This window comes from Primulina huaijiensis, chromosome 1 (genome assembly GCF_012295235.1).
Source record: "Primulina huaijiensis isolate GDHJ02 chromosome 1, ASM1229523v2, whole genome shotgun sequence".
NCBI lineage: Eukaryota > Viridiplantae > Streptophyta > Magnoliopsida > Lamiales > Gesneriaceae > Primulina > Primulina huaijiensis.
In genome coordinates this window covers 23,065,556-23,080,053 of record NC_133306.1, presented here as the reverse complement: position 1 = coordinate 23,080,053, position 14,498 = coordinate 23,065,556, and the positions used below count along the sequence as shown (strand labels likewise).

The following is a 14,498-nucleotide window of genomic DNA, read 5'->3' as shown; positions in this document are numbered from 1 at the left end:
TTTATTTTATTAAATATTAATTCATATAATATTTTTATTAACATTAAATGATAATTATACTTAACTTATTTCAAATAATAAATATAATAGATAAATATTCTATTATTTATTTAATGTTTTTATATATAATTTAATTCAATAATAAAAATATTTTATACACAATTAATTAAAATATAGACTTATTTTAAAAATAATTATAAAACTTTTTAAAGAAATAAAAAAAAACAAAAAACAAAAAACAAAAACGAAAAAAGCTACGCCAATTTTGGCGTAACCGTTCACCATCGTCGAACATAGAGATTATCGTACTGACTAGATTTAATAATTAAATAGGCAATGTATTGATATCATGAAAAAATAAAACACGACTTGAAATAAATTTACATGGACTATATGTTTAAAACTGTACAAGTCGACCATAAACCTTCAAGATTTGAATACTTTAGGTTAGATCTGACATTCCGTGTGCCGTTTTGGGTCCTTGTCTTCGTTCCAGAGTTCTAATTGAATCTTTTTTCAAACAAGAATAAATAAGAGTTTCCCGGCTTCATTAAGAATTAAACATCATCACAAGAAATCGAATTTTTTTATAGTAAATATTTGAATTTTAAAATCCTCTAAATCACAAAATCCACAGTTCCACGCCTGAAGAACTACGAATGCAAAAAATAAAATTATCCTAGGTAGGAGGCTTCACAGCAGAAGCCAGGAAATGGTTTACATCGGCAACTAAGCTTGACCACAGTTCCGGAACCCAACAAAAGATAAAACAGAAACAACACCGCCTAGCTATGATTTCAAATTTTAGCAATTCCAGTTACTATTCAACCGATTTGAAGTACACGTTAATGTTGAAATAATTGTTCAACAATTACACTATACTACATATAAACTAATATTAATAAAAAAAATATGGTTTAATTGTTCCGAACCAAGAAAACGGCTTTGTTTCCGTTTCTTGAGAGAGGTTCCGGTTCAATTCCACATTTCTTAGGAACCATGCTAAAGATTTCCCCTGCGCTTCTACTCAGGCACAAGCATTTTTTATAATATCATAATGAGATGAGATAGTAATCCAAAATCCACGAAACAAAACCAAAAAATATTTCTAGATTGATATCCCTACCCCAAAATGATAGAGGTAATTTCGACATTCCAATGACATCACGCATAATAGGTAAAATCTCAAAATGGCTGCATCCTGCATTATTTCTCACCGTGCTTAGCTTTCGAGTGTGACTCCAAAGCTTTATCCGAACCAAATGTCCTGCAGGTGAAAATTTTCAGTGTTTCAGTGCATTAGCACTATTCATGAGATTGATTTACAAATGAGTGGAAACGTACCTGTTGCAGGTCTTGCAGGAATGTGAACTTCCAGCGCCTTTCGGTGTCTGCTGATTTGGCTTGTTGGCAGGAGTCTTGCTTGCCTGCTTTGGGTAAGGTGTAGCTACATGAACACCGCCTTTCTTGTCATCTGAAGAATAAATAAAGAATTTATCGAGTCAATTTATAACTAGGGCTTGAAATATGTCGCCAACAAATTATTTCCCAGAGTACAGAATATTCTACTGAATCAATATTTATACAACAGTGGAAGCCACAATAACAAGACTGGCAACATAACATAGTTGTGCAGAATTAAAAAAAAATCACCAGTTTTCTGTGGAGTCACTTTTGCCTTTTTATCGGAAACAGGGGTCTTGGATTCTGCAGGCCGTTTCTTGCTTGGTTCAACCTAAAACATGTATTGTCAATGATCAAACATCACAAATCACCACACGAGGATATTTCAGACAGAGTGGACATGCTGCTCTCTACCTTCTTCGGCGTTTCTTCATCACTCTCCCCAGATTCATCATCAGAGTCGTCTTTGTCGTCTTCATCCTGAAATGTTAAAATAATTAACCGCTGTCACTCACATATTCCAGTAGCATGTACATCCATAATTTAAATTTTTACGAATCATAAAACTACAGTTTGAGTAAATCCAAAATGATTATAAGATATCAACATTCATTCTACATCGAGCCCCATACACCACAATAACTCGTCAAAAATACTTATAGCAGTAAAGACTATTTTACCATAAAATGTCGAAGAAAACCGAAAACAATATTTTAGCCAACTACATTGGTAGTGTGGCAGATCATAAAACCAGATTTTCAAATACACTGGATGCTGTTACAGTTGAAACTTTAGACAGCAGAAAAAAATTAAATGAAAACAAGCAAAGATGAACATATTTGAATATTCCCTGAAAAGTAGCAGAATCGGTTTCTTTACTCACCTTGTTAGAATTACTACCAATATAGAGTCGACTAATAGGTTCAAACAATATTGTATGGTGAAAACCAGATGAAAAAGAATCCGCTAGCAAATGCCTAAACTTCTGACAAAAGCACAAAAATGACAGTTCAACCAAAGGGGAAACACAAAAAAAGGTGGATATTTACAGTGGTAAGGCAACCGTTAAGGAAAGTAAATGGTTACATTAAGTATCAGTGTCAATAGACTCGAAAGTGGAAAAGAATTACCTCAGAATCATCATCAGACATCATGTCATCGTCATCACTGTCATCATCATCATCTTTGGGTTTGGTATCTTTGGGTGGCTCTACAATCTGCACCTTCTGCTTACCCGTATTAGAATCCTTACCTTTGGCAGCAACAGCTTTCCCAGCTTCTACGGGTTTCTCGGGCTTAGCTTTTGACACAGGTTTCCCTGCAGATTTGCAAGCCATATCCAAAACTTAGATAGTATAACAGAGACATTTTAAATAAGAAACAGAAGAACCAAAAAAAAATTGTACCATTAGTTGCAAGAGTGTTTGGGAAATCTTCCTCAGATTCTGATTCATCTGATAATAGTTAAAAAATTTCGTTCAGCAAGCAAATAACATAGGATACAGATAATGAAGGGGCCTACACACGGCAACTTGTAAAAGAAATGAGTATTGAAGGAAAAAAGACTCGCCTGACTCTCCCCCCGGCAGCTCAGTGCAACCAATGCAATCAAAAAGAGTCAAGGAATAAAATTCTATAAGAAAATTGTCCAACTACATAGCCTTCGAGTAAAAGAATAACCAACTTCCACTAGTAATTAATACAAAGGATATTCCTCATCAAAAGGGTTACTAGCCTTGTAACCAAAGAAATAGATGCTTCCACTTTTCCAGTTGTGGGATAACTCGAAATTTTGGTCAAATACCAAGTCAAATTGTTGTTGAGGTAACTTGTCACTGAAAAGTGTTCCAAGAACGAGTTTCTTGCCCTCGACATTCACAAACAAGCAGACTGATTCATTTCCTTTCTCCTTTTTCATCTCACCCAGAGAAGCCTGCCAAAGAATAGTGCTTTACAAAAGAGAGAAACAATACAAGAGAAACTGAGGTTTCCAAAAACAAACATTATCATACCTGAGAAAGATGCAAAACCATGCCATCACCAGGCACAACCTTGAAAACCTCTCCGCTTTTCACCTCAGCACCTAAACAACCGTGTAAATGAGAAAGTAATCTCCAAACACGCAGTCACTATATAAACATCAAGCAGTATTGACAAGAAAACTTAAAAAAATCAAACAAAACACAAATAAGGTAGAATAACACGAGCGCTGTCCTTCACTTAGAATCAATCAGAGGAACTCGGAGCATGAAGCGGCTAATTACACGGTTTCAAGTACCAAGACAATTTTAAACTCCATACAAAATGGAGAAATCTACAACAAAAGGATCGCAACAAGAGAAATGCAGCTACGAGGGAGATAGAAATATAAAAATGATAAATAATCAAAAAAATGTAACAAATAGTAAATAAAACGAAAGAACAGCCAACAAAACCCTCAAAACACCTAGAAAACCAATCAGAAGAATTATCAACATCACAAAAATGTAAAACAATATAGAGAAATGAGAGATGTAATTACTCCAAAACTCCATGGCCGATATCTTGAATGACCGAAGGGCGGGATACAGAGAATTTAGGGTTTTGGGTAGAAGAACTGCACACTAGGGTTGAGCGAAGTGTATATTCGTATATAAAGCCCCGAGTTCTGGAGTTTTGTTATTGTGTAGCGCAGACTCATCAAAATGTGTGAATCAAATGACTTGTCGGTCTTAGGCCGTTAATGGGCCAACTATTAATTTTCGATAAAGCCCAGTCCAGAAACAGTTGATGGGCCAATCATGAGTTTTTTAATTATTGTACAATAATTAAAAACAAAATATTTTATTTCCCTTTTTTTTTTTTGAAAAAAACGAAGCACAAAATATTTTGAAATATCAGGTTTTTGAGCTTCCTTTGTCTAGAGATTTTTCCTATTTATGTTTTATTTTGCTTGCTAATCATTGTATGGCATACTACCCAAACTTCAGAGTTTTTATTCATAGGATGCAAGGTTTTGCCCCTCGACCCTAAGGTTTCATAATTGCTTCTTAAGAGTACGAGAACCCTTTTTAAAAAGAAAAATGTGATGATATATATCATATGCGAATGAACTATTGTTTTGAAATCATAACTAGATAGATTGATCGAATGTAACTTGAATAAGTCGTGTGATAGTTATAAGTTAATGAAAAATAAAAATCGATTTCAAATTTGGTTGTATTGTGTTTTGAACATTGTCGAGCGAGTCTTTTGAATCTGGAATTATAGTAGTAGTCGAGACAAAAAATGATTTCTTTTTCCACAAAAAGATCTTGCCCCGTATCAATGCGCTTACGATTTTAGTAACCGTCTCTAAGATACAAATCTTCTATATACAGAGATATTTATATGTTAAGAACTTTTCAATACAGCAAATAAACAGATGAAGAAATATGAATGCAAATGTTATGGAGGGAAAAAAAATTAAATGCAGACAAGGGGAATTATTTATATATTTCTATTGGTTGCGATGAATGTACACAAGTTTTTGCGGAAGCTATTGCCCGAAGACACGATATTTCATCATTTGAGTGTCTCTTGGCCCAAAATAATTGAATTAAAATCAAAGAACGCCGTATGGATGAAAAGACAACAGAAAACTCGAAGAAATGGATACAATGTTTCATGAAATAGCACGTTGGGCGCTAGGGTGACCAAGGCACCTTACTTCTTGGAAAACTCTATGCACGCTTAGGACGCCCGAGGCCGAAGGGGAGGTGGGATGATCGCTAGTGTCATGCGGCTGCACATATAATAAGCACCTCCTAGCAGACTTCTAGACGAAAGCAACATGAATGAACCGGTCTCACACCGAAATGACGGGAATTCTAAAACTGTTTGAGTATGAGACTGTGCAGTTGAGGATGACTTAAAATATTTGATATATATTATTCATATAAAAATGTGTATCTTCTTTTCGAGAGCTCATTACACAAGAACTCCGAAGTTAAGAGTGATTGACTTGAGTAATACTGAGATTGGTGATCCATGAGAAGTTTCATAGGGTGTGTGTAAAGACATAAACACACTGAAAAGACCCGTTTTGGTATAATGAGGACAGTTATCTAATCCAGAGTATTACAGAATCGTACCAGAGCCGACCTCTCATATTACGGTGTGTTTCGGAGATTTGATAGGTAATATTAATATAAAAATGTGCATCTTAGAGCTCATCACATAAGAATTCTTAAGTTAAGCGTGCTCAACATGTGGTAATACTGGGATGGGTGACCTTTAGAAAGTTTTCAAGGTTGTGTGTAAGAACATAAATAAGCTGAAAATGCCTGATCTGGTACACTGAGGACAATCATCTAATCCGAGGTATTACAGAATAGTACCAGAGCCGACCTCTCCTATTAAGGTGTGGTTCAGAGACGAACCAAGCGGAAGCTGTTGGGTATTTGATGCCCAGGGCCCAAGAGGACGGGGGTGATCGTCGGTGGCATGATGTTGCACGGACACTGAGCGGCTCCTGACATTGTTCTAAGCGGATAGAACAAGAATGAACAGATCTCAATCAGAATGAGAGGGATTCTAAAACTATTTAGGTGTGACTACTCGTATCAAGAAGGCACATCTTTTTTGTAGGAGCTCATTATATAAGAACTCCAAATTTAAGCATACTTGACTTGGGGAAATTCTGAGATGAGTGATCACTTGGGAAATTTCTTATGGTGCATGTGAGTGGGGACATAAACACGCTGAAAAGACACGTCTTAGTATAGTGAAAACAATCATCGGATCTAGGACATTGCATTTATGGTCGCCCCAGCGTGAGCCTAGATACATGTGATTTTTTCAGGCAAGTCTTGGGGGTTGGGTTGCCCCTTTATGGGTGCCCAAGCGTCTCATATGCATATTTGGGGTTTGTTTATCCTCTTGTGCTATTATTTTGAGCTCCTTTTAACTTCCTTGCTCGATTTCCGTTGATTAAGCTTACAAGTTCCATCAATCCCTCAAATAGATTTAATTAATGCATGTATGCAAACTTGCTTGAATAATTATTGTGAATTATTATTGTGTCAGGATATGTAACTTGCATCTCTTAACTTTCATTAGTAACATACTGTCAAATTTACTAGTTTCTTAGTGACGCGATGTTTGGAACTATTCAGCCGTTTATGTAAACCAAGTCAACAGTTTTTACACAATAAAAATTCTAAAATATTTGTTTTCATGTTGTGTGCATTTCGGCCCTGGACCTTATCTTAGATCCATAAATGTTATTATCAAAGCGACCATTACTTCACACTTATATATGTGATATCTTATTTGAAAATAGTTAAAAGATAACTTAACATCACCACAATTTGCATGTCTTACCTACTAGGATGTTCTAAAAATGTGTTGGCGCAAGTTGAAAATATTTAACTTAACATTTATAACTTAATTGCCTCATTGAATCAAGGTCTTGTGATCTCCAATACTCAATGTTGAGTTATCGCTATAAAAATTTTATTTTGTGGATTTTAGCTTGTTGCTCTTAACATTTTGTACGCTTGATATCGATTTATTCCTTTAGTAAATGGATCCGCTAGACTTTACTTTAACTTCACATATCCAACAGAAATAACATTAATTTGAGATCAATCGTCATGTGGTAATTTGTCTTCAAAGAATATGTCGAATATGTCGCAGCTTACCGTTGTACATATCACTTTGTGCAATTATTATTGCTGATTGACTATCACAATAAATCATAATAGAAGACACTGATTTATTCCAACAAAGAATATCTTCCAAGAAGTTTATAAGCCATTAGCCTTTTTTTTCTAGCATTATCTAAAGCAATAATCTCGGATTCTATAACGGATCGAATTATACACGTTTGTTTAGACGATTTCCACGACACCACTCTTCCACCTATTGTGAATATATATCTGTTAGTGGTCTTTGAGTCTTTTGTGTCAGATATTCATTTTGCATCATAGTATCCTTCTAATATTGCTGAATATTTTGTATACAACAACCCATGAGTCATGGTGTATTTTAAATATCTAAGCACTATTTTTTAGCATTTTTCAGTTATCTTTACTAGGATTACTTGTGAATCTACTTAGTTAATTTACCGAATATGAAAGATCAATACATGTATAGTTAATCAGATACATTAGACTATCGATTATTCTTGCATATTCAAGCTGAGAAACATGTTCTCCTCGATTTTTGGCCAAATGTATGTCCAAATCTATAGGTGTTTTAGTCGAAAGACTATCTAAGTATGTAAGAAGGTCTGAACCAAATTATTTCTTCACCATTGTCCTTTTAATTAGTCTTAGTTCTTCAATCTTTAGAAGAAAATCAATTGTAGTCTCATAAGTTCATTTGTTTGAATTTATTTATTTCATATATTTTCAAGGAAAATTATTTTCAAAAAATATAATATTCATTGATTCTTTAATTATTCATTTGTTTATTGCACCAACAAACTTTGTTGCCATGTTACATTTAAAATAACAAAGATCAATTATTTAATTAAAAAAATGACATAATATCGGAAATTTTAGCCCAAATTCAAGAACTAAATCAGCTTTGCTCCAACACTGGAAGCCCATTCTCATATGTATAGGGAAATGGGCTACTTCGACTACTCTGGTTTGGTCAATACTCACAGGCGCGGAAGCGTTTGCTTCAGCCTTGTCCATTCCAATAATTCAGCTATAAAAACCCTATTGGTTTATCTCCAACTTTTAATGTAATTTGCTATGTTATAGGAAGCCCTTTTTGTGTAATACGTAAACTTCAATGTGTAGGAATTTGAATGAGGGTTTCGTGTTTTTTGATTTATTTGCAACATTCGCTTCACTTGTAATTGAGTTCGCTGGTCATAGATGAGTTTTTGTTTCTGTTTAGTTCGTTACTTTGCAATTTTGTCATAGAGTGCTGCAGTTGTTTCACCAACGGCTTTAGGGTTTTGTGATTTTGTAACGGAAATGGAGAATTTACGTAGACCATCTGATAGATCTATTTCCAAAGATCCGGGGCTGAAGAAACCTAGGCTCACCGAGGTTCCAACGGCATCAGATCGCAGCTCCAATGGTCGCAGAGGATTCACTGCACGGCCGGCGACTTCAAACTCCGGCGTGGGCGGCTTGAGTTTTTTGAGAGACCGGGATTCCGAGAGCCGCGATTCAGTGCGTGGGCCCTTCCCTCAACAGCCAGGTCAGCAGCTGCATCATGAGCTGGTGACTCAGTACAAGACTGCTTTAGCTGAGTTGACTTTCAACTCGAAGCCGATTATAACTAACTTAACTATTATTGCTGGTGAGAATTTACTTGCAGCCAAGGCCATTGCAGCAACTATCTGCGCTAATATTCTCGAGGTGATTCCGGTTCATTCATTTTGCTGGTTACATTTTGCTATATGATGCCACTCCCTGTAGAAATAGTTGTAAAAGAGAATAGGCAAAAGTGTAAGTGGGCATCATCTTTACTTAGTTGTGGTCGTATAAAAATTGATGTATGCCAATATCAAGAAATGAAAGTTTTAAGTACATAATTTTATAATTTTACTGTGAAATTCATCCAATCTAGCTCATCAGTGTGTGTCGTGGATGTGGGATGACAAGGGCTAAAAGATAATTCGATTAACATATTAAACCAGTCACTTGTATTACCAATAATATCAAGAAAGAGCACGCTGAACTGGAATCCATGCACATGTGATTCATTTCCATCTCCTCCAAGTGGAATCCGACATCCAGTTTCTTTATATTGTCTCAAATTGTCCATATTACATTTCAAGCATTTGGGAATTGTATTTGGGATCCTCAGCTGTGTCTTGAAGCCTGTCGATACATCTTATTAAAGCAAAATTCAGCAAGGCATTCTAAACTTTGGATCGATGAAGAAAACTATGTCATGCAGCATGGACATATTCTTCGCAAACTATATGACAATAATATAACAAAGATTCGTCAGTGTCCCAATAAACATGAACTGTTCAGTTGTATTTCGCGCTAGATATATCTGATGTGTGCATTGAAAAGCCTTAGAAGCCTTGAATCGTTAAGGTGCTCCAAACGCATACTTCACGTATGGGTGCATGGTCACTAAATGACTGTTCCTTGGCTTGACGGTAGGTGCATGCTTAGGAGCTCTTGGCAACTGTTATCTTATATTTCTAACATTCAATGAATGTGGCTTGGAACTTTCTGCGTGGAACATTATTCAGCTCTGCTATTGTGAATCATTAATCAAATCTTCTGGAGTCAGGTCCATCTCTTCTTTTTGTAAGAAAAATGTGGGGAATTTCAAAAACTTGAACTTGGTTCATGTTGCATTGTAAACTCCACTCTTTGGTTCCCAGGTGCCATAATGTGGCTCATTGTAGATGTCATTTTATTATGTCTCCGACATCTATCCTGTGCATATGATGCCTGACAACTGGAATTTACAGGTTCCGAGTGAGCAGAAGCTGCCGTCTCTGTATTTATTGGACAGTATCGTGAAGAATATTGGGAGGGATTATATAAAGTCCTTTGCTGACAGATTACCCGAGGTAATATTTGTAAGTATTGTTGTTTCAGATCATTGCTTGAAGAATTGCCGGATCATTAGATTATCAGTATTTGTATTTCGTGCAAAGTACTGCTATGGTAGAAACACTTGTGGTGCAGTTGTTGCTCATGGGGACAAGAATTGGGCTCCTCACCCTTCATTTTCTGCCTGAGGGAAAAAACAATCAGTCAAATGCCTTGATTTCCATAATTTCTTAATTATTCCTTTCGTGTGCATTTTCCAGGTGTTCTGCAAGGCCTATAGGCAGGTTGATCCTTCAATACATCAAAGCATGCGCCACCTTTTTGGCACTTGGAAAGGAGTCTTCTCTCCGCAGTCGCTCCAAATTATCGAGAAGGAGCTTGGATTTACTAGTACTGTAGTTTCATCTCAAGGAACAACAGTGTCTAGGCCGGACTCACAATCCCAACACCCTGCGCCCAGCATTCATGTAAACCCCAAGTATTTGGAGGCTAGGCAGCAATTTGAGATCACCAGGGTAAGGACCCCATAAGCCATTTGGATAATTCCATTACAAGCTTTAATATTTTTATCTGTCTGCTAAGTGCTTCCTGGTGAATACAAGTGAATTGTCTTTTCTACATTTTAGTCATATTATATAAACACCAGATTTGGCAGCTGCTTTGTCACCCGGCCTTTCTTTTATATTTTGCCTATGTTTCTTAGAAAGTGTTGGATCGTGTGGTGTTTGCTTGTGCTAACTTTTTGCTGCTGCGTCTCTTTGATTTAACTATTCGTGTGCATCATATGACCTTCATGTGTGTATCCACAATCAAGGCTAGAGGAACTAGCGCTGACGATAATGGAGCCACAATGAAGTCAATTGATGATGTTAGAGCACCGGAGAGAACTTCCAGTATTAATTCTGGGAAATCATGGGCCGTACCTTATGCTAAGATACAGGTGGAAAATATGATTGTGGATTGTTTTGTGTTTTATATTTGGAAACCTGTGTTCTAAATTATTCTACTCTAACAGTCCATCCAGCATCAGCATAGAGATCTTGTAGATGAGTCTGTGTATGACAGAAATTCAAGTGCAGCACAAGTATATTCGGATTATATTAGGGCGTACAAGCTTGGGAACTGGAAGAGTTAGTGAAAAATCAAAAGTGCTAGTATTTGACAAGTCCTGTTATGATTTTGGTTTTGATCTAACGGGGAAAATATCCCAACAAAACAATGGTTTTGACACGAATCATGAATTTGAACCTTCAAACTCTGGGTCACATCTACAGCACAATAAAAACTTTGTGAGTAGGAAAATTGATGGAATGAGTATGAGCTGGAAGAACTTGGAGGAAGAGGAGTATACATGGGATGAAATAAATTCTAGACCCACTGATTGCAATGCAGTTGGGATTTTTGCGAAAGATCCTCGGGTGCCTGAAAATTATGGAAGATTGGTAAGTGTATGAAGGTTTAGCGAATTGCTAAATACAATTGGTTTCGGTGTTAACAAAGATTGTAGCCGTAAAGATTTCTGCGACATCCTTTGTGAGTCACTTTGCATCATGATATGTCATGTTTTAGTAAGAAATGAGCTTGTGCCTTCAGGTCTGGGTTTGTAGTTTTGGGCCGCCGTACTGAAGCATAGAAAAGTCGGTGTAGATGACTTCTAGTTCATTCACTTATAGCAAAGAAGTTGAAACATAAACTCATGCACAAGTTCAAGTGTTCAACCGTGCTGGTGGGAGAATGCTCAGAAATATTGCTTGTTTCGTGATTGTTGCCGCTAACTGATGGTGGAAGGCAGGCATTTCTAAACTGTTGAATCATCTGACATTGTAAAAATCTTAACTTGTGTCCTGCGGATTGATAAAGATTTGTGAAAATCATATTTTTATGGTTCAGTTGTGTACTATGTCCATCCTGTGCTTTAATCTTTTGATGCTTTTGGCGGGTGTTAAACAGGCAGGGTTTTGTTCAGTCTCTTTTTATTTGATCAGTATTATAATGGCATTTCTTATGCAGGACACTGCTAGCCGTCTCCGAAGGTCTCAAGGTGTACATGATATTGAGCCAAGGGTTGATGGTAAAGCTTCAGCTGAAGGGAGGATTCTTTCTGGGCCTGATAAAAATACCTCTCATGTTGGAACTCCGGGTTATGGGCCCAAAATTTTTAGTACACCACAAGGACCGACTCTTGGAGCTGCATCATCTTTGAAACCAAAGTTCATACACCAACATTCACCTTCGCCATCTTTCTCAGCCAAAGAAAACAAGCAGACCTCCGTTGGACCTCCTACAGACCCAAGAAATCTTGCAGGACTGAGAAACATGGAGTCTAACAATAAAAATTATCCGGATTCTCAACATTTGCCATATCGAGATGTTACTCAGTCTAATAAGGAGAAATTGCATCCTGAAACTTTATCTGCTGTGAATCCTCTTCAGCAGAGAAAACATTTTCCCTCTACTCAGCCGAAAAATACTAAAGTTTCTCGTTTTGATCCTTCCAGCGGAGAAAATCGTTTTCTGTCACAAGTTTCAGCCTCCGATCGTCACTCTACAATGGTGACTTCATTGTCTGATAAATCAAATCCGCATACTGTTGACTCCCCTGGTCCTGGACAATTGATCACCAGCAGTATGTTAGCTGCTGTAGTTCAAAGTGGTATACTTAATAGTAGTACTGTCAAAAGTCGCTCGGATATGCCGATTCAAGAATCTGGGCTGGAATTAGCGCTAGGTGATGTGCAACCAGCTCTTCCAAGTGACCCTCGTGCCAATTTTCCTTCACGGCTTTTGCTGGGAAATACTGCACTCCCTGCGAAGGTGAACCAACCATCATTGCCACCTGGTTCCCCTCCCTCCTCTGTAGCAGGTATTCACCCGGAAAAGCCTCCAACTGCAGTTAAAGCTGCATCTGATTCAGTTTCTAGCCTTTTAAGCTCATTGGTTGCAAAAGGCTTAATAGCCTCTTCAAAATCTGATTCATTATCCTTTACCTCAACAAAAATATCCAATCAATCTTTGGACAGAGGTCCCGGGGTTCCAAGCACTAGTTCTTCCCCAGTTTTTTCTATTCCAGGCATCATTGACAAACCTCTTTCATCCATCACAGATAAGCCATCTTCATTAAAGTCTGCTACTGAGGTCTCTGATGATATGCCCCAGTCAACAACAAAGATAAAAAATCTTATAGGCTTTGAATTCAGATCCGATGTTGTTCGCAGTTTTAATCCAGCTGTTGTCAGTGAACTTTCTGGTCTCCCACATCAGTGTAGTATATGTGGACTTGGGGTCAAGTGTCAAGAACAACTTGATAGACACATGGATTGGCACAATGTAAGGGAATCTGAGCAGAACTCTTCCAACATAACTTCAAGGAGGTGGTATACTGACTCAAATGACTGGGTGGCTGGAATTGGCCTCTTTCATGACAGCGATAGTGCCACAGACCTGTTGGGAGGTCCGGACGAAACAACAGAAAGTGATGACCACATGGTTCCTGCAGATGAAAATCATTGTGCATGTATTTTATGTGGTGAGCTGTTTGATGATCTCTACAGTAAAGGAAGGGATGAGTGGATGTTCAAAGGAGCTGTTTACTTGACAAACCCATCCTCGGAGTCACATGAAAGGACTGGAACTGCTAGTGATAATATTTTTCTGGGTCCTATAGTCCATGCTAACTGCATATCTGATCAAGCAGTTCATGACCTGGGGCTGGCTTGTCATATTAAACTGGTAAACTGTAGTTTTGTTCGTTTTCAGCTGTGGGCATTCATTCGTGATCAAAACTCTAAAATATGTCATAAAACTTGGCAAAAATGTCAAAAATGGTATTTCATTTAAATTGTAGGATATATTCTTTACTATGCATCCAGGGATTGTAATTTGGTATTATTCTTCACCTCAACAAGCTATTATCCTACATGACTCTGTTGTTACTTTTGCAGGAAGATGCATAACATCTAGATGTGGGAAATGGTTTTAAGGTCTCAGGTATATCCAGCAGATCGTTCAGAATTTTGCTGCGATCTCTAAGCCTTGCACCGCACATGCAGAGGGAAGCCAAAAGAGTTTTTGTTTATCAACCATTTAGCTTACATGTTGCTTTATGTCTATGAACCTCAGAAGCTGCTACCTGTAGTTTATTTTACAACCCTTTCAAGGATTTCTGTTTTATATTTCATTGTAAAAGAAATACACAAGTTGCCAATGGCTCATACATGCCCCTCCCTAATTTTGTTGAAAGAAATGCCAGTTCTGAATACAAGTCTTGGGTTTCATTGATTCCAGCCTTTGAAGTTCAGAAGTATTGAAAGCAGGACAGACAGCATTAAATAGTCAAAATGGTTACTGTGCATATCATGTTCTCCTTCCCCTCTCAAGGCTTCTGAATGCATCCCAAAACATTTAGGAGTTCGAGAAATGGTTTATGCAGTTCTGTATCTCCAGCATGTCGAGGCTTATTATAAGCCAATGTCAATGTAACAATTTGTTTTGATGTCTTGCAAGTTGGGGTAGCAGGGTAGGATTTTAAATTTTTGGTATCATGGTCTTCCAACTCTTCTCTGAAGGATGGGACATACACTAGTTACGTTT

The 14,498-nt window shown here is 37.2% G+C and overlaps 2 pseudogenes; one reads left to right on the top strand and one right to left on the bottom strand.

Annotated features, from left to right (window-relative positions):
* Positions 1-1,029: 1,029 nt before the first annotated feature.
* Positions 1,030-4,069, bottom strand: LOC140985833 (histone deacetylase HDT1-like; annotated as a pseudogene).
* Positions 4,070-7,944: 3,875 nt separating this feature from the next.
* On the top strand, positions 7,945-14,186 carry LOC140985828 (polyadenylation and cleavage factor homolog 4-like; annotated as a pseudogene).
* The last annotated feature ends 312 nt before the right edge of the window (positions 14,187-14,498 follow it).